Here is a 21,941-nt window from a genome sequence, read left to right as displayed (position 1 = left end):
CTTACAAGAAACAAAAGTTTCTTGTGATAAGGTAGTAGAGGTTTTGGAAAAATGCTGGAAGGTATGTGAATCAATGGCTATTTATGTCGAAGGCAGTGTAGGCAGCTTAGTGAATGCCTAGGATCCTAAGGATATTGTTTCCTAGGATTGAGTTTCTTGTTGGAACATTTTTGACAAGATGACATTGTTGTGTGGGGATAAAGGAAGAACTTTGCTTATCTGCATTTTATGTTCCTTCTACTAAGGGAGAAAAAACATTTTTTTTGCAGGATCTAAGATACTTAAGGGGCATATACAACGATGCACTTTGGATAATATGAAGTGAATTCAATCTTATCGAGAACCCAGAGGAGAAGAAAGGGGATATTAGGTGCTTAGATCCAATGAACCACCTATTCATGGAAACCATTCAATACTTGAGGATTGTTGATGTAGATACAAACAACGAGATCTTCACTTGGAACAATCCTTGAGGAAGGTGCCACCAAATTTCTAGTAGATTGGATCACCTTTTTCTCTCAGAGGAGATTCTAGGGAGATATGTCTTTGTGGAGGAAGCCATTCTTCCATGCTTAGGGTTTGATCACTAGCCAATATGGTTATAAATTTACCTAAAAGAAACTCTCTGCAATATGCCATTTTGTTTTTAAAGCTTTTGGTTGTATAATCCCAAGTTCTTGGCCAAATTAGAGGGGTGGTGGAAGGATATCCCGATACTGCCAAGAATCAGATGCATAATTTTCAATTGAAATCAAAGGAGCTAAAATCCAAAATCAAAGTATGGAATTGACAGGAATTCAATAATTTTTTAATTGAAAAAGCCAAATTAGAGAATCGCATGCAGGAGATATAATAGGAGATCATACGGGAGGGTCACTCAAAATACTTGAAAATAGAGAAGGGATAATTAATCCATAGCCTGGAGCAATGTAGGAAGAAAGAGGAAGTCCTATGGAAGAAAAACTATCAAATTTGGTGGCTTTGAGGGGGAGCGGAATTAAAAAAAAAAAATCACAAAGCTATGGTAAGGCATAGACATCACAATAGGATCTTCTCCTTAACCTCAAAGGATGTTAATTTCTTCCCACAACACGAAGATATAGAGGATGAACTGGTGTCTTATTATAAGGAGATGATCATGGAAGTGGACCCTAATAGAAAAGAAGCCATAGAATGCATTATAGGCCACATACTAAAATTGGTTAAACATGATCAAAATTCAGCTCTGATGCAGGAAATCACATTTCAGGAAGTGGAGTACAGGTAAAGGCAATACCCAGTAATAAGGCCCTTGGTCTAGATGACTTCACATCGAATTTCTTCAAATCTTGTTGGTCGATCATCGAAAAATAGGTTCATACAATAGTGGAGGAGTTGCTAAGTTCTCTTTAGGTATTAGTTTGTCTTAATGCGACATTTCTCACCCTTGTCCCCAAGAATGGTAAGTTCAATGATCCTAGTGGTTTTAGACAAATTTCTCTATGCAATGTTATGCATAATATTATTTCCTTTGTAATTATTAAGTGATTGAAACCCATACTCAACCTTATAATATCTGTAGAGAAAACTAGGTTTATGGAAGGTCGTCAAATTCTAGACGGGATAACCATGGCCTATGAAGTGATTTATTCCCTCAAGAAGCTTAAAATACCTGGAATAGTGATCAAGTTAGATCTCTCTAAATCTCATGACACACTAAACTGGAAATACCTCCTCTTCACCTTGGAAACCTTTGGGTTTTCTCAATAGTGTATTGAGTGGATTAAATCCCTTATCTCGACCCCTTCTTTTCTATTATGCTAAATGGATCACCAACCCATACCTTTAGGGCCTCTCGGGGTCTGAGGTAAGGGGAACCACTATCCCCCTTTCTCTTCATTCTTGCAGTAGAGGGCCTAGGGAGATATATTAAAGTATTTTTGAACCAGGGAGCTCTCAAAGGAATTTGAATTTTGGGGAAATACCTTCCAATTACTCATCGACAATCCATTGATGATATTATGTTCATTGGGGAACCCTCACTTCAAGAAATAAGAGTGATTAACTCTATTATTTCATATTTCCAAGAATCTTCAGGCACTATGGTAAATGGAGACAAATCCAACATCCTTTTCTTCAATACCTAATTGTCAGTGCAATCTCATCTGGCTCATACAATGGGCTATCAAATAGGCAACATACCTGATAGGTATTTGGGAATTCCACTCGTCATGAACTCCCTTCATAGCTCTTGTTGGTAGGAAATTTTATAGAATATCTCTAGAAGTCTAATAAATTGGGCCTTTTGTTCCTTAAATCTTGTTGGGTGTGTTACTATCCTCAAATTGGTTCTCCAAGCATTATCAATATACTAACTCTCAGACCTCCAAGCCCCGTAAACAATTTATAAGGACATCACCTATAAGTTTAGGGATTTTTTTTGTAAGGGTGTTAAGTAGGCTCAAAAGTGGGCTCTAGTGGCCAAGGAGAAGGTGTGCCTTCCTAAGTTGAAAGGAGTCTTGGGTTTCAAAGATCCAAAGATCCTTAATAAGGCTTTGGGAAAAAAATTATGGTGGCATTGGATACAATGGGGACATGAATTATGGAAACGTATTTGTGATAAAAAGTACAGTCATTCCAAATTGCAAACAAAGAAATTAAAAGCTCAAAATTTTCCCTCAGGATCATCTATCTGAAATGTAGAGTAAGATAATAAGCACTTGATTCAAGATCTTATGTTCTAGGAAATTTGAGATGGCCAATCAACATAGTTCTGGGAGGAAGCTTGGAAATAACTCCCACATTAGGAGATTGAGAGGATATGAGAGAACTCAAAAACTTCACTATCAGTTAGGGAGATATTAAGGTAGAAAATTTATAGAAGGAGGAGCATCCTCACTCTGCATGGAAAGATTGGAAAACTTTGGAGAACTGGCCTAGAGATCAGGCATTGCATCAATGGCCTATTCTTAATCAGTGCCTCCATGACAAAAATATTTAGGTCGCTCTATATGTAGAAAAGTTAAGATGGAGGCATAAACATAAATGTATGTTTACTATTTAAGAATATTATGTAGTCATGGCAGTTCATGCAAAGATTCTGCAGGAACCAACTAGCGACGGATCTGGACTGAAAAATTGTGGCCAAAAGTGGCACACTTTCTAGGGCTTGTTGGTAGAAGAAATCCCTTAACATGGGACCATATAAGGAAGAAAGATTTCAGTGGACCCTCAATATTTCTATTATGTAAGAGCATGAGGAAATAATGGAGCACATTTTGAACACATTCTCCTTCATAAAATAGATATGGAATCAAGCCTATCATCTTCTTGGAAACCTGGATCATTCACACAATAGTTTGAGCAATACTCTGGAAAAATGGTGCCAAGTACTCTTCAAGTACCCAATTGTAAATAGATATTGGAATTTACTAATGGCTTTTGTATTATAGAACATTTGGAAGGAGTAGAATAAACACATATTTAAGGACTAGAGGAACTACTCGGAAATCACATGAAAGTTAATCAAGTGAAATTTGATGGAAATTGTCCTCTTAGAGTCGTGGCGCTTGCAGAGAATTGGAAAACCAATCAACAAGAGGGAAAAATATTGAAAGACTTGGAAATATCTCAAGATATGATTGTTCTAGGAAAAAACAGAAAGCCTTGGAACCATGTAATATCACCATCTTGGTTTACTCTTCCACCCCTTGTATTCATTAAATTAAATTTTGATGGGGCCTCAAATGGTAACCCTGGTTTGGCTAGCTATTGAGGAATTTTTTTGGATTGGTTAGGCAAGAACTCTAACAATTTATGTGGGGAATTGTGGCTTTACTAGTAATAATGTATCAGAATTCATATCCCTAGAAAGAGGTCTGAGAATTTCTAGGGAAGAAGGTATTTCAAATATTCAGTGGGATGGAGACTCCCAAATAGTTGTATCAAATACCTAGAAACCCATCTATGGTACCTTAGTGGAAAAAGGTAGTCAAAAGTTGGTAGCTTGGAGATCCTAGTTTCCTAGCTATAGTTATTATTATTATCATCATTATCTTATGTCATCACATTTCACTCTTGAAGAACTTGAGATAAGGTGGTAAACCTGTTAGAAAATTGAGGGAGTCAAGAGAAAGATCTAACCTTTAACTCTCCTTGGCTTCCACACTCTCGCTTCAGTGAGTTTGATCAAATGCACATGATGCTAGAGAAGTATTTTTATTCCCTAAAGTGAGTGGAAGAAAGACAAAAGGAGGGCATTGGGGATAACACCTACCACCCCACTGATCCCCACATTTAAGGTGGGGGTGGTGTGGCGCCCCTCCACCATGCAGATGAACCATATGAGATCTTAAGATAGAATGTGCATGAGGCTTATATTGGGGATTTAGTTTTGGTTCAAGGAGAAGTTGCAAAGAGGAATAAAAATGGTATGTTGGTGACTGGGTCTTTACCCCAACATCTTGGCGTCTAGCAATGGTGTATGTTTGTACTAGGTCTATTCGGATTCAACATGGTCGAATAAAGCCTTATGGGTCAAGGAGTGTTTTATGTTTTAGGTGGAAAGGTATAGTGAACAGGTTTCCTCGGCCTTTGGTGCACTTCAATTGGGACCCCTAGATTTGGAATTCCTTGCATTAAGGATTAGGGTCTAGATCGGGTTGTTCTGAGGTAGTGGTGCTTCATGCTTATGTGGATGGGAAACAAAGCTCCCTTCCGGAGATACAACACCAACCCAAGGTAATTTTGTTTTATTATCTGGTTTGGACTATCTTAATTATTGTTAAAACATTTAGTTGGACTTTCCTAGCCCTCAAGGTCATCCAAGGTCGTCTTTGGTTGTAATGGTGGTTGTGATTCCTGCAGATTTGGGGTACGATGCTTGTTCTATGGTTTTTGGGTCTCTCTACTTTTATTGTTCTAGGGTTGGTGTGACCTAGAAGGAAGGGATTTGGTCATCATTAAAGCATTTGGGTTCTTCTATATCTGTTGGTTTTCATAGAGTATTTCTTGGGGTTATTTATCATTCCAAGGTACCCAAACTTAAACATGTTTGTGGGAGTCTGATCAGTTATATTGGCTTGGCCATTGGGGTCTTATGAGTAATTATTGTTTGGAACCTATGGGTGCCTTGTTGCTGTTGGGTTGTGTTATATTCTTTCCACGACTAGCCCATGTAGTTAACTGGGGGGTTAGAGGGGGGGGGGGGGGGGGCTCACAGGGGGTTTGAGGGGTGCAGGTAACCCCACTCTATGGGGTCCGGGGCAGTGCCCCAGAAAATTTTGGTTTTGGACCCTATGTTAGGTTGGGTGGACCTACCTATGGTTTTGTGCATGTTTTTCGCACATGGTTTTGGACGCGATGGTATTCGGTCCATGGTTTTGGCTGCGCTAGTTTTTCAGTCCATGGTATTGGATGCTTCGGCATGTATAAATATGTATTGTAACATTGAAAGGAAAATAATGAAAAATCAAGCTGGTAGTCCCGGTTTTGGGATCCAGGGGAAAACATCTGTGTATATGTGTTTTATGTGTTATGATCTCGCATTGTTTATTTTATGTGTTTTAGAATTCGTATGCAGGTAATTTCTGTACGGGGTTAAAACCTACATTTGGTATCGGAGTTGTTTTGGCTTCAAGGGGACGCCTTTGTTGCTGAGGGGTTTTGCTCAGGCATGTGGTAGACCCTATTCAGTGGGAGATCTGCGAGATCGATTTTGGTGGTGAAAGAAGATGGCGAGCAGTGGAAAGATAGAGATCGAGAAATTTAATGGTCAAAGTTTGAGTTGTGGAAACTCAAGATAGAGGATCTGTTGGTGGATAAAGATCAGCGGATCGCGGTAGATTCAGGTACTAAACCAACGGGAGTGTCCGATGAAGAATGGAAGAAGTTAGACCAGAAGGAAAAGAGCACAATATGATTGTGTGTCTCAGTGTATTACTCAATGTAGCAGGGGAATCTATGGCTAAGGCTTTGTGGGACAAGTTAGGGACTTTGTACCAATATAAGTCTATGGTGAATAAACTGTTCCTGCAGAAAAAGCTGTATAACCTGAGGATGAAAGATGGAGACTTGGTGACAGAGCATCTAAACACATTTAATACTGTGGTAAGTTAGTTTTTATCTGTTGATATTAAAATTTTAGATGAAGATAAGTGCATTAGTTTGTTTTGTTCTCTACCAGATTCGTGGGATAGTCTGGTTATTACAATAGGTAGCAAAGCAACTACCTTGCACTTTGATGAAATAGTCTCATCCTTGTTGACAGAGGAGATGAGATGGAAAAATATGGAGAGCCAGAATGGTGATGCCTTTTCTGTATAAGGACGGTCCCAGAATAGAAACAAAAATAAGTCATCGAGTGGGAGATCTAAATCTAGAGGGAGATCTAAATCTCCAGGAAAACATGTAAAGGTGGTGTGTTGGAAATGCAGAAAGGAAGGGCACTACAAAAGGGACTGTAAATCTAAATCTCTTGATAAAGGAAAGGGATCTGATGATGCTCCTTCTGTAGAGGCGAAAACCACCTCAGATGAAGGTGGGTATGTGTACTTGGCTTCTTCAAGTACACATGTAGATCACGAGGCATGGTTGATTGACTCAGGTGCATCCTTTCACTTCACTCCCCATAGAGAGTGGTTCTGCGAGTATGTGAAATATGATGGTGGTGATGTCTTCTTGGGGGATGACAAGAAGGCTAGAATTGTTGGTCGCGGAAAAGTAAAGTTGAAGTTGTAAGGTGGAAGGGTTAGAACACTTCCGGGTGTTCTGCATATTCCTGCATTAGCCAAAAATCTGATTTCTGTAAGCAAGCTGGATGATGTAGGTGTAAAAACAGTGTTCGAGAAGGATACCTGCAAAATGGTTAGGGGAGCACTGGTATTGATGCAGGGAGTTCGGATTGGAAATTTGTACAAGCTGCAAGGTAGCACTATTATTGATGGGTGCAACAGTTCTGTGGTTCATGAAAGTGGAGCAAAAAATCTAGTGGTCTCTGGAGAGAAGACCATGTTGTGGCATCAAAGGCTTGGACATATTGGAGAGAAGGGCCTTCGAATACTTCAAGGTGAAGGTATGGTAGAAGGTATGAGTAATAGCTCTCTGGATTTTGATTTCTTTGAAAATGGTGTATATGGGAAGCAGAATCGAGTGAGTTTCCCCTCTGGTAGTAAGAGGGCGAAACATATATTAGATCTTATGCACAGTGATGTGTTTGGACCTGTGAAGGTTTCATCACTGGGTAAGTCTGTGTACTATGTATCATTTATAAATGACTATTCAAGGATTACATGGATATATTTCCTTAAGAAGAAACCTAAATTCTTTGACAGGTTTAAAGAATTTAAGGCTCTGGTGGAAAACCAGACAGAGAAGAAGATAAAGGTGCTAAGAACAGATAGTGGTGGATAGTTTTGCAGTAATGACTTTGAAGAATTCTGTAAGAAGTGTGGTATAGAATGACAAAAGACTACTCCATATACACCTCAGAAAAATGGAGTTGTAGAAAGAATGAACAAGACATTGATGGAAAGGGCAAGAAGCATGCTCAATGATGTCGAGTTAGGACAAGAATTCTGGGCAGAGGCAGTGGAGAAAACATGTTACTTGGTCAATAGATCACCTTCATCAATGTTGGAGGATAAGACTCCACAAGAGGTATGGACTGGTAAGAAACCCTCTCTTTCACATCTGGAGGTATTTGGATGTGATACATATGTACATGTTCCAAAGGAGAAATGAACCAAGTTGGATAGTAAATCTGAAAAGTGCATCTTTATTTGGTATAAGGATGGTTTAAAGGGTTATAAGCTTTGGAACCCAGTAACAAGGAAGATTGTGTATAGCTGAGATGTGGTGTTCAGAGAGGTGAAAGATGTTATTAAACATGAAGTCCAATCAAAGGAACCTGAGAAGATAGAGTTTGAGCTAAAGGAGGAAGAATCAGAATCTACATCAGAGGAGGAATCAGAAGATGAAGAGCCACAAACTCCGGGTGTGAGAAGATCAGTTCGAGAAAGAAGGTAGCCAGAAAATTATAGTCCATCTGCTTTCTATTCAAATTTTTCTTTATCTATTACTGATGATGATCGATTCCTAGAACTGTGAAGGAAGCAGTAGATTCAGAGGATGGAAAACTTTAGAAAGAGGCCATGGTTGATGAAATAACATCTTTGCACAAAAATGAGGCTTGGGATTTGGTGGAGTTGTCGGCTGGAAGGAAACCCATTGGCAGTAAATGGGTGTTCAAGAAGAAGAGAATGCAAAAGGAAAGGTGGAGAAATACAAAGCTCGGTTGGTAGCAAAAGGTTATTCCCAGGTGTCGGGAATTGATTTTGGTGATATTTTTTCTCCTGTTGCCAAAGTAACTTCTATTAGATTACTTTTATTTGTTGCTACTGATTTTGATTTTGAGGTAGAACAAATGGATGTGAAGACAAAATTTCTTCACGGGGATCTGGAAGAGGAGATCTACATGAAGCAACCTGAAGGCTTTGCGGTGAAGGGTAAGAAAGAACTGGTATGCAAGTTAAAGAAGTCCCTATATGGGTTAAAACAATCACCAAGGATGTGGTATCAGAAATTTGATACATTTATACGGGGACTTGGCTTCACTAGAAGCAAAGCAGATCACTGTGTGTATTTTAAATTAATTGGTGACCGTGTTATTTATCTGGTCTTGTATGTGGATGACATGTTGTTGGTTGGAAATGACAAAGAAATTATCCGGGATTTGAAGACCCATTTGTCCTCCAAATTCGACATGAAAGATCTTGGTGCTGCAAACTATATTTTGGGCATGGAAATTAAAAGAGATCAGACAAAGAGGAAGCTCTGGTTAAACCAAAGGAAGTATGTCAAGACAATATTGTAGAGGTTTAATATGCGGGATAGTAAACCGGTGAAGGTTCCTATTCCTATAGGTGTAAAGTTATCTGCTGAACAGTGTCCCAAGACACAAGAATAGGAAGAGGACATGTCCCGTGTTCCATATGCAAGTGTAGTCGGTAGACTGATGTATGCGATGGTATGTACTAGACCAGACATTGCACATGCAGTGGGAGTATTGAGTAGGTTTATGTCAAAACCAGGGAAGGAGAACTGGACAGCAGTGAAGCGGTTTTTCAGGTATTTGCGTGGCACTAGTGATTATGGTTTGTGCTACCAAGGAGGACCAGGATTGGACAGAGTGTTGGATATTCATGGCTTTGTTGATGCAGACTGGGATGGAGATCTAGATCAGAGAATATCTACAAGTGGGTATGTGTTTAACCTTTTTGGATGTGCAATCAGTTGGATGAGTAAGAAACAATTTGTAGTGGCACTATCAACTATAGAAGCAGAATACATGGCAACCACTCATGCAAGCAAGGGAGTAGTTTGGCTGCAGAGATTGTGTTCAAATATGGGGTTAGTACAGGGAGCTATAAGGATAGGCTGTGACAACGAAAGTGTAATTTTATTGGCAAAGAACCCTGCATATCATTCAAAGACAAAGCACATTGATGTTCAGTATCACTTTGTGAGGGATATGATAGAAGACAAAAAGGTGTTGCTGGTAAAGGTGGACACTTTGAAGAATACTGCAGATGCATTGAAAAGATTTGTGAGCTATGAGAAGTTCTCTTGGTGTAGAGAAACAATGGGCATTGCAGGGCTGGATAAATGACTAAGCTCTCTTGTGGCTCCCTATGGAAAGAAAACAACAAGTGGGAGAATGTTGGGTTGTGTTATATTCTTTCCATGACTAGCCCACATAGTTAACCGGGGGGTTAGAAGGGGGCGAAGCCCCCCATTCGTTGCACCAATTGCGTAGCGGGGGGGTCACAGGGGGTTTGAGGGGTGCATGTAACCCCACTCTATGGGGTCCAGGGCAGCGCCCCAGAAAATTTTGGTTTTGGACCCTATGTTAGGTTGGGCGGACCTACTTATGGTTTTGTGCATGTTTTTCACACATGGTTTTGGGCGCGATGGTTTTCGGTCCATGGTTTTGGACGCGATGGTTTTTTGGTCCATGGTATTGGATGCTTCAACATGTATACATATGTATTGTAACATTGAAAGGAACATAATGAAAAATCAAGCTGGTGTCCCGGTTTTGGGATCCAGGGGAAAATCTCTGTGTATATGTCTTTTATGTGTTATGCTCTCGCATTGTTTATTTTATGTGTTTTAGAATTCGTATGCAGGTAATTTCTGTACGGGGTTAAAACCTACAGTTGCACTAATACAATTATAATGAGTTGGGGTATTGTTGTAGAAGATTATGTTCGAAGCCAGAGTTTTTTATGTCCTCTCAGCAAAGTCAATGGGGTTTGTGGTCCATCTAATACATCATATGTTTCTTTGATAATCACTCTAGTTTCCTTTTCCTTTTTGTTCTACAATGAATTTCTTTATGTCACACCAATGTGGCAAGTTAAGTGAATGAGGGAATTCTAGCCAAAATAACTTGGAGGTTCTTAGCCATGAAGAGATAGTTGACCCCAATACTATTAACACTCTTGGCCTTCATGATTATAATCATGGACAGGGAAACATTAATTGTCAAATCCATCAACTTAAATGGCATATGGAGCAGCTGAGTAGAGACCAGCATGATGATAGAAATGTGATCATTTATTTTATGAATGACCTCCAAAGAAACCAATAGTATATGCAACACAAACTTGTAAATCTATAGAGGGGACAATGACGCCTTCATGAAAAGATACACTGCATGGAAGACATAATGGAGAAACATGTAGAAAAGTATCCATTGTGAGTTATGGCCTCTGTCATCGCCTGGTTTAGGACTAGAATACCAACGCCGATCACAACTTTAGATATCTAATGAGTCTTGGTTTCATTATAATTTTTGTATTCTTATGGGCTGATGTGCTCTATAGCTTCTGGTGTTTCTTGCATGCATGGCAGGTTGTTGTATTTTTGGGAAACTACCTATTGGCCAATAAATATTGTAGGAGTGAGGCCAATAGGATTTTGGTAAATTGCTATCCTTGATGTAATATTTATGTGTGAATGAAAATACCTTATGTAAAAAAAGAAAAAGGATTCATTGGACCTATCACCCTATCTAAGTTTTTTTTCCTCTTGGGATAAGAGGATGGCTCAAAATTGAGATATTTCCAAAAATATTTCCATTTTCTTCCTTCTAGCTGTGGATGTTAAGAGCCTTGAGGGAGTCATTGCCTCCATTATCTTTGATGGTTGTGAGGAGTTCAATAATATGCCACCCCGTGCTTGTCAATATCCTTCAAATTCATGAACACTGATAGGTGTCCCTATTTTGAAAATGGAGTGCCACAGGAAAGGTTATTTTAATGAAAATGTTGATTTGTGCGGCTATGATTTTAGATGTTGAGAATAATTTCATCATCCTTTAATGAAATTTTTTGATTACATCAATACAATAATATTCTCCATACATGATTTATAAAGAAGATTTCATCTTTATTTAGAGATAACTAGAAAGACCTCATCATAACCACCTTCTAACTTCCTAGTGGGCGTTCTTCAATGAAGCTATATTACAGTCATCCCATGCTAACTAACTAATATCATTTATTTAGTAATAACAAACTCAATCAATCTAGAGCACTTTAAAATCGATGGCCACGATAATTACCTATTATTACTCTAATGAGCCCTTTGGTCACCTCATTAGAATAGTAGGAATCACCTCAAAATTTTCACTATTTAATAGGTTTGCATCTTCTACTCTCTTTTTTTTTTTTTGTTAGGATAAAATTAAAAAAATAAAACTCATGAAAACAAGAGATTGGGGTGTATATTTAAAACTATAACAAAGGGAGTAGGAACAAGTTTCAAATGAGGATTAGATTAAAAGCAATTAAAAATTTAGAAATTTTGTTAAAACTTCTGTAAAAATTGACAATGACATCTAATTATATTCTCAACAATTATAACATAGATATAAATTATTTGATAATAAAAATATATAATTTTAATAAATAATCGAACCAATAAGGAATCTTCATATAAACCATATATTCAATCAAAACTTAAATTACAATGTTATGTACAAAATCTATTAATATGATTACACGTTAATGCATTTAAATTTCCACATTTTCTTAAAAAACTAAAAATACCATGTCTTTTGCAAAATATCTTAATACCACTACGCATATGTTAACACATTTAAATTACTAAATTTTGTAACAAGACCAAGAACACGGTGTCTTTTACATGTATGTTGTAGTATCCTAGTATAGATCCATCTTAACCATGGATCTACCAAGTGTCGAGAGGGATCAAATTTCTTGATATGCAGACCACTTTTAAAGTAAAAAACCTAGAAAAATGTTTGCACCACTAGAGATTTAATCCCTCTAGGCGCATGACACATCCATTGTTAATGTAACACCCCTGGTTAAAATTCCATGCAATAAAGTTAATAAAGGAAAAATAATACCAAGGTCATGGGACACATATTCCAAACTCAATGTTGGACAAAAATATAGAGACGAGGATCACTTGTGATTAATAAATGGCTATGGAAATTGGCAAAGGTAAAGGGGCATTAATAGGCATTCTATTTATGAAAATAATGGAAAATATGAGAAAAAAGGTGAAATGTCACAAAATTGCATACAAGGAAAATTGAAGGAAAAATAGAGGAAAATGAAGAAAATAGAGGCCTCAATGATAAAAAGGCTTCTGAGGATCAATTCACAACTTTTTTCAACGCAACCTTTTTTCAGTTTTAGCTTGGAGCTCTCTTCTATTCTCTCTCTCATATTCTTGCACCCTTTGTTGCATACTTTAGATTTGGATAAAGAATGTAAATTAAAAGTAGGAAAGCGCAAGAGGACAGTGGGATCAAAAACTACAACATGTTTGATTTGCAGGTATTGAGTTACATGTATGATTTACTTGCTAGTTTTGGCATGCATGGATTACACATGTGGTTATTTGTTTATGATCTTTCATTGGCATGGAGGATTGCCTAGATTGACAGTGGTTTTGCCTAGCATAGCAATGGTGTTGTTGGTTTTCCCATTTGTTTTTTGGTTGGTGCTCATGTTCCTTATGGCTATGGGTTGAGTTATTATTTCCTGGAGCCTTGGTTGGACAAACGCTCTGGAAGCCCTGGAACAACTTAGGTTGAGTTACTAGTCCTGGAAGCCTTAGTTGGAAAAACGCTCTAGAAGCCTTGGTTTTCCCATTTGTTTTTTGGTTGGTGCTCATGTTCCTTATGGCTATGGGTTGAGTTATTATTTCTTGGAGCCTTGGTTGGACAAACACTCTGGAAGCCCTGGAACAACTTAGGTTGAGTTACTAGTCCTGGAAGCCTTAGTTGGAAAAACGCTCTGGAGCCCTTGGTGGGTCTGTTGGAAATAATACTGAGAGGGGGGGGGGGGGGGTGAATCAGTATTATCAAGTTCTTTTAATAAATCTTCCTTATTTATACTTTGAATTATTTTTGCATGCCAGTACCATAAAATAATGAGCATGAACAAAGAAAATAGATAGTCACACCAAAGAACACCAGATGTAAGGTGGAAACCCAATGTGGGTGAAAACCACCTGCTGCAATATGTCTCTATCTTCTTTCAAGTTAGAAACTCCTTTTACAATGGTTTTGTACTGGTGCAGTCCTTTACCAGTACGCAGGCTGCAACCTACAGAGAGCTACAACTCTCTCTCGTTTTCCAGTCTCTCCTGGAAGGGAGCTACAACCCCCTACTTCTTTTCTTTCAAGGATCACTTTTCATAAATTTTCAAACTAGATCCATAAACATCAAGAGATCATCAAGTACAAGTAAATCACCCAGTCAACTACAGTAACCAGATCAACAATAACAGTAAACTAAACCCAGAACACCTTATCAACAGAGAAAAGTCAGCCAACAAAAGATCTTAAGACAAATACACAGTTTTTTCTTTCTCTGGCCTGTTAGCGTACGCACTTCACCTTCTGCTCCCCTGCGTATACTCGCAGAGACCCTTCTGCTGAACCGCGTACTCACGCATTGTTTCTTCAATCATGCTGCGTATTGTTACTGTAGGCACGCACTCACAGATACTATCGTGCCGCGTACTGCTACTGCAGCCACGCACCCACAGATGCTATCGCGACGCGTACCCACGCACATGCGGCTTTTGAAGCGCTGCGTACTTTCCCTGTGCCCACGCACCTGAACCTCTGTCGCGCTACGTATCCACGCACTGCGCGTTCTTCTGCTCTGCGTACCCACACACTTCTCCTTCTTCTGCTCTGCGTACCCACACACTTGCACTGTTAATCACCTGCGTACCTCTGGTTAGGGCCGAATTGGCAGTCCACCAGTGTGCTACAGATTGTCAGATGCCCAGATCTGATCATGCGCTCGAGAGATCACCCTTCATAGATACGCCTTCAACTTCACTTTCATATAGATCAAGCTTTTAAAACAATAACCCAATATTTCAGATCTTAAGATATTCAAATTTGCAAAAGATGCCTTAGCCAAGTGATCTCCTTCCCTATTTATAGTCAAGCCCTTATTCACACCATGGGACAAAACCATCAATAACCAATACAAGGGATCCAAACCGGGGCAACATTAGATCCTATACCACGGGCCAAAACCATAGAATCAAGAACGGCGGGCTAAATACCACGGGCCAAACATAAGAAACCCCACGTGAACGTGCTTCTCTGCCTTGAAGTAAGTGAACTGGGGGTACGCACCTTTTGAATGGGTGACCTGCGTGTGTGGCCGCAGTCCCTTCACGGCGTACCTGCGGGTACGCACCTTTTGAACTATTCTCCTGCGTACCTCTTAATTTCCAACATTTTGAGAGCCTGATCAGAGCATTGCCACTTGAGGGTGTTGCCATCAAGTACAACATCTGTATCATAGAGCCATACCAGAATCATAATGCCAACAATCTCCCCCTTTGGACTTGATGGCAACCTCAAGATCCTCAACGTCATTCTCCCCCTTTGACATCAAGGGCAAAGGGTTATGCTCCCCCTAAGAACATGCTCCCCCTGACTATAAACCAGATCTGCAAATAAGAACCATAAGCCACCAAAACACCATAAATGACCATGAAAGAGATAGAGACATATTGCAGCAATATTCAGACCAGCATCCATGATCTCCTTCTGTACGTCCTCCATAATGCCAACAATGCATTATATGCTCCCCCTGAACCTGTTCCATTCGATCTTCAACCAATCCGCAACCCAGCAAATGTACGCATATACCCCAAATGAACCTTGCGTACAACCAACCATCAGAAGAGATTCAATAAGATGATGCATCAACAACCCCCAGCTTTTGCCTGAGGTATTCAAAGGTCTCCTTGGGCAATGGTTTGGTGAGTATATCAGCAACTTGTTCCTTAGAAGGAACATACTCCAACTTAACCTTTTGTTCTAGTACTTGTTCCCGGAGAAAATGATACTTGATCGGTATGTGCTTGGTCTTTGAATGCATGACTGGGTTCTTTGAAATGCTGATTGCACTTGTGTTATCACATAAGATGGAGATAGGTGGTGTACAAGTGATTTGAAAGTCCTGCAAGGTCTGCATCATCCAAAGGAGTTGAGTGCAGCAAGATGCAGCAGCAAAATATTCTGCTTCAGCTGTAGACAAGGCAATCGAACTCTGTTTCTTGCTGAACCAAGATACTAATCTGGAACCCATAAAGAACGCACCACCACTTGTGCTCTTCCTGTCATCCACGCTTCCTGCCCAATCTGCATCTGTATAAGCATGAAGTGTGAGATCTGTATCTCTAGGATACCATAAGCCATAATTTTGAGTCCCTTGAAGATATTTAAAGATTCTCTTCACTGCCTGAAGATGATTTTCCTTCGGATTTGCTTGAAATCTTCCAACTATTCCCACTGCATGCATGATATCTGGTCGGGTACCTGTCAAATAAAGTAGACTTCCAATCATAGATCTGTAGGTTGGTTGATGCACTGCTGCTGATTCATCATTTGCACTGAGGCTACATCCTGCGACCATGGGTGTACATACTGGTTTTGCATCTTCCATGCCATATTTCTTCAAAATCTGCTTGAGATACTTGGTTTGAGACAGAAAGATCCCTCCTTCCTTTTGTTGGATTTGCAAACCAAGAAAATATGTCAGTTCTCCCAGAAAGGACATTTCGAATTCTTTCTGCATCACCAAGGCAAAGCTTTGACTCATAGCTTCTTCATTGCTGCCAAAGATAATGTCATCTACATACACAACAAGTATTAGCAATTTGTCATTTTCAACTTTTATATAAAGATTGCTGTCTGCTGATCCTTTTGAAAAACCTTGTTGATGAAGATATTTGTCCAAACGATAGTACCAAGCCCTTGGAGCTTGTTTGAGACCGTAGAGAGCCTTTTTCAATCTGCATACAAGATTTGGATCATTTCCAAGAATGAAACCATCTGGATGCTCAATGTATACTTCTTCTTCCAAGTCTCCATTCAGAAAGGCTGATTTCACGTCCATTTGAAATACTTTGAAGTTTTGAAAGCTTGAGAGAGCAAGGAACATTCGGATGGCCTCAAGTCTTGCAACAGGAGCAAAGGTTTCTTCAAAATCTATTCCTTCTTGCTGCGCATACCCTTTACAAACAAGTATGGCCTTGTTTCTAATTACTTCTCCATTTTCACTCAATTTATTTTTGAAGACCCATTTTGTCCCTATAACATTCTTATCCTTTGGTCTAGGAACCAGCTCCCAAGTGTTGTTCTTCTCGATCTGCTCAAGTTCTTCATCCATTGCTTTCACCCAACATTCATCTTTGCATGCCTCTTTCACATTTTGTGGTTCAGTGGAAGAGAGTAATGCCAAATAGCTTGAAGCTTCTGCAACTGTTCTTCTTGTTTGTACACCTGCTTCTTTCTGCCCCAAAATCTGAGATTCTGGATGATTCTTCTGAACATATTTGGATGGAGTCTTCTCTTCTATCCTTATCTGCTCCTCTGGTTCTTCTTGAGGTTCTTTTTCTTCATCATTCTGTCTTTGAGGGTAGTCTTCGTCTTCTTCGATATCTTCATGATTTACTTGCCTAGGAATGTATCCCTTCTCATCAACCACTATATCAATGCTGTCAACAATTCTTCCAAGTCTTTTATTGTAGCACTTGTATGCTTTGCTGTGTGGAGAATAACCAAGAAGAATGCCTTCATCTGCTCTAGGTTCAAGTTTGCCAAGTTGCTCATCAGTATTCTTAATATAGCATTTGCTTCCAAAGATTTTGAAGTGCTTTACCGAAGGAGTCTCACCATACCAGAGCTCATGAGGAGTTTGAGTGCTGTTCACCCGGACATTTGTTTTGTTGAGAATAACCACCGCAGCATATGCAGCTTCACCCCAGAAAGTCGCGGGAGTTCCAGACTCATCAAGCATAGCACGAGCCATTTGTTGGACTGTTCTGTTCATTCTTTCCACTACTCCATTTTGCTGAGGAGTTCTAGCTGTAGAGAATTCTCTTCTTATCCCATGTTCTTCACAGAAATCGAAAAATTCATTTGAGGTAAACTCCCCACCTCTGTCGGATCTGAGGCACTTAATTTTGTATCTGATTCATTTTCAACCAAGGCTTTAAAGGATTTGAATTTTTCGAATGCTTCATCTTTGTGCTTCATAAGTCCTAACCAGACAAACCTGGAGAAATCGTCAATGAATAATATCAAGTATTCTTCTCCTCGAGGTGTCCTTTTCCTGAATGGTCCACATACATCTGTATGTACAAGCTCAAGAGGCATACTAGCTGATCCTTCCTTCTCTGGAAAGTTAGTTCTGGTTTGCTTTCCAAACTGACATGATTTGCATATGGTGTTGTCTGGAATTTTGATATCTGGAAGACTGCGAACTGCCTGATATTTGCATGCTTTCCTTATTTGTGAAAAGCTTAGATGCCCCAACCTCCGGTGCCATAACCAGTGTTCATCATCCTTGCTTAGATAGCATTGTTGTTGTCCCTCTTCAAATATGTATAGATTATTTGGAGTTCTTTTACCTTTGATCACCGTTTTACCTGTATCAAGATCACGAACAAAACATCCATTTGTTCTAAATACCACCTCGGTTCCTTAATCACACATCTGGCTGACACTCAGAACATTATGCTTCAATCCATCAACATACAAAACATTTCCAGCTTTGACCTTTTCTTTTAACTGAGCAGTGCCTTTTCCTTTTATAGTTGCAGGAGTATCATTTCCAAAAGAAACTTTCTTTCCCTTTTCTAGAGCAGAATATGATTCAAGTTTTTCTTTATCACCTGTCATATGCTTCGAGCATCCACTGTCAATGTACCATAGATTTTCCTGTCCCTCTGCATAAAATGCTATTCCACATCTTTCTGTTTGTGGTTCCTTTATTCTCCATGTTTTGGTGCTTGAGGCTTGTTCCTTTGTCTGCTGAAACCTGCTCCTGCATTCAGAATCTTCATGACCAAAGTTATTGCAAATAGAACATTCAACTTCATTTTCAAGAACCGAAAAGTTGTTATAGGTCCTTTTTGTAATCCCGGTCATACTTCTTTGTTTTTGAGCTTCTCTAGTCATGATCGTTTTATATGCGACACATTGAGCTGCTTTGTGACCAAAGTTATGGCAAGAAAAGCATTGTCCATTGAAGAAACTTCTGCGGTTATCCAATCTTCCGGCCAAACGATTGTAATTTCTATTGTCATTCATTCTTGAAGCAAATTGAGAGGATTTTACCTGTGGCTGGTTGTAGCTTTTGTTCATCCTTAAGACGGATTGCCCCTGATTTGCCTGATAGTCTTTGTTTGTAATTGGTCCCTGCTTTACCTGGTGATCTCCATTGTGCCTTTGCTCATTTCTTCTTGCTGCATCAAGATAACTTTTTGAGGTGGATGCTTGAGAAGTTTCTCCATTATAGCCCAGACTTGTCTTGTTTAGAGGAGAACACTGTACATTGATGATCTCATCCAGAGTTTCAGATCCTTTGACAAACTTAAGATTAATAGCCTTTGTTTTTTCAATCTCTTTTCTAAGACCAACAATTTCACCTTCTAACTTTTCAAGATATTTTTCTTTTTCATCAATTTGAAGTTGTAGAGTATCAATGATCCTATTCTTTTCTTCTATACATGTCTTGAGTCTAGAAATTTCTTCACAAAAGCTATCCACATCTATAGCATCCATGTAATCATCATCTTCAAATGCCATTAAAAATTTATAGTCGTTACCTCGTTCATCTTCATCACTATTTGATAGACCATCACTATCTTCATGCGTGTAGTAGCTTTTCTTATTTGCAATCTGTTTCTTGTTCCATCTAGCAGGTTCCTTTCCTTTATCCTTATAAGGACATTTCGCAGCATAATGACCTACTCTTCCACAAGCAAAGCATTTAAAAGGTAACTTACCCCTGAACCTTCCAGAACCCCTTTGAAGATTTCTGACAAAATTTGATTCTTCTTCTTCTTCTTCTGGCACATGACTTGCTTCATAATAGTCTCCTTTGCCTGAAGCCTTGAAAGCAGCTTCTCTTCTGTCTGAAGGACCTCCCTTCCTCATTTCATAAGCAGTTAGAATTCCGTGTAGCTGAGACATAGTAAGAATTCGTAGATTTTCCTTTTCTTCTATTGCAGACACTTTAGATTCAAACTTGGGGGACAATGATCTTAGAACTTTTTCAACCACAATAGCCTCTTTTATTTATTCACCCAATTTTTTCATGCAATTAACAATCTCATCTACCCGAAGAAAATAGTTAGCCACACTTTCATCATTATACATTCTGAGATTCTCATACTGAATCATGAGGGTTTGAAGTTTAGCACGCTTTACCTATTCATCTCCTTCATAGCTCAAGACAATCTTGTCCCATATTTCCTTTGCGGATTTATATTGCATAACCTTTACGAATTTTGTTTGAGATAAGCATCCTAGCAGAGTATTGACTGCTTTAGAATTTGTTTCATATTTCTTCTTCTCAGCCGAATCTGTAGGAGTAGCTGAAGGAAAAGTGTAGCCTGTATCTATGATATCCCAAACTTCTGTACCAAGAGATTGAAGATAGGTAGTAACTCTTACCTTCCAATAATTGAAGTTTGTCCCATCAAAGATTGGTGGCCTGATTGATGCTTCCCTCTCGTAGTTGCTCATGATGAATGATCTTCAAGCGATCAAGCTTCTCTGAAGCACCTGCTCTGATACCAATTGTTGGAAATAATACTGAGAGGGGGGGGGGTGAATCAGTATTATCAAGTTCTTTTAATAAATCTTCCTTATTTATACTTTGAATTATTTTTGCATGTCAGTACCATAAAATAATGAGCATGAACAAAGAAAACAGATAGTCACACCAAAGAACACCAGATGTAAGGTGGAAACCCAATGTGGGTGAAAATCACCTGCTGCAATATGTCTTTATCTTCTTTCAAATTAGAAACTCCTTTTACAATGGTTTTGTACTGGTGTAGTCCTTTACCAGTACGCAGGCTGCAACCTGCAGAGAGCTGCAACTCTCTCTCGTTTTCCAGTCTCTCCTGGAAGGGAGCTACAACCCCCTACTTCTTTTCTTTCAAGGATCACTTTTCATAAATTTTCAAACTAGATCCATAAACATCAAGAGATCATCAAGTACAAGTAAATCACCCAGTCAACTGCAGTAACCAGATCAACAATAACAGTAAACTAAACCCAGAACACCTTATCAACAGAGAAAAGTCAGCCAACAAAAGATCTTAAGACAGATATGCAGTTTTTCTTTCTCTGGCCTGCGAGCGTACGCACTTCACCTTCTGCTCCCCGACGTACACCCGTAGAGACCCTTCTGCCGAACCGCGTACTCACGCACTGTTTCTTCAATCACGCTGCGTACTGTTACTGTAGGCACGCACTCACAGATACTATCGCACCGCGTACTGCTACTGTAGCCACGCACCCACAGATGCTATCGCGTCGCGTACCCATGCACCTGCGGCTTCTAAAGCGCCGCGTACTTTCCCTATGCCCACGCACCTGAACCTCTGTTGCACTGCGTATCCACGCACTGCGTTCTTCTGCTCTGCGTACCCACGCACTTCTCCTTCTTCTGCTCTGCGTACCCACGCACTTGCATTGTTAATCACCTGCGTACCTCTGGTTAGGGCCGAATTGGCAGTCCACCAGTGTGCTACAGATCGTCAGATGCCCAGATCTGATCATGCGCTCGAGAGATCACCCTTCATAGATACGCCTTCAACTTCACTTTCATATAGATCAAGCTTTTAAAACAATAACCCAATATTTCAGATCTTAAGATATTCAAATTTGCAAAAGATGCCTTAGCTAAGTGATCTCCTTCCCTATTTATAGTCAAGCCCTTATTCACACCATGGGACTAAACCATCAATAACCAATACAAGGGATCCAAACCGGGGCAACATTAGATCCTATCCCACGGGCCAAAACCATAGAATCAAGAACGGCGGGCTAAATACCACGTGCCAAACATAAGAAACCCCACGTGAACGCGCTTCTCTGCCTTGAAGTAAGTGAACTGGGGGTACGCACCTTCTGAACGGGTGACCTGCGTGTGTGGCCGCAGTCCCTTCACGGCGTACCTGCGGGTATGCACCTTTTGAACTATTCTCCTGCGTACCTCTTAATTTCCAACATTTTGAGAGCCTGATCAGAGCATTGCCACTTGAGGGTGTTGCCATCAAGTACAACATCTGTACCATAGAGCCATACCAGAATCATAATGCCAACAGGGTCAAGTTACAAGTCCTGGAGCCTTGGTTGGAAAAACACTCTAGAACCCTGGGACAATTGTGGGTTGAGTTACTAGCCTTGGATTTGGGTTTGAACAAAAGATCTGGAGCCCTAGACAACTTGGGTAGAGAGTGATGGTTATTGATATCCGACTGTGAGGGTGCATTGCATTTCAAAAGTCCCTTCTGTGGGGTGCGATGGGCGAGAAATGACAAATGGCAGTGTCATTCCGCGAGGTGGAGAGGCAATGGAAGCTTCC

The sequence above is a fragment of the Pinus tabuliformis genome, chromosome 1_1 (assembly GCF_031772625.1).
Source record: "Pinus tabuliformis cultivar Carrire ecotype Pingquan chromosome 1_1, CPIR1, whole genome shotgun sequence".
NCBI lineage: Eukaryota > Viridiplantae > Streptophyta > Pinopsida > Pinales > Pinaceae > Pinus > Pinus tabuliformis.
The sequence above is the reverse complement of the archived record's forward strand: the minus strand, read 5'-3'. Positions refer to the sequence as shown.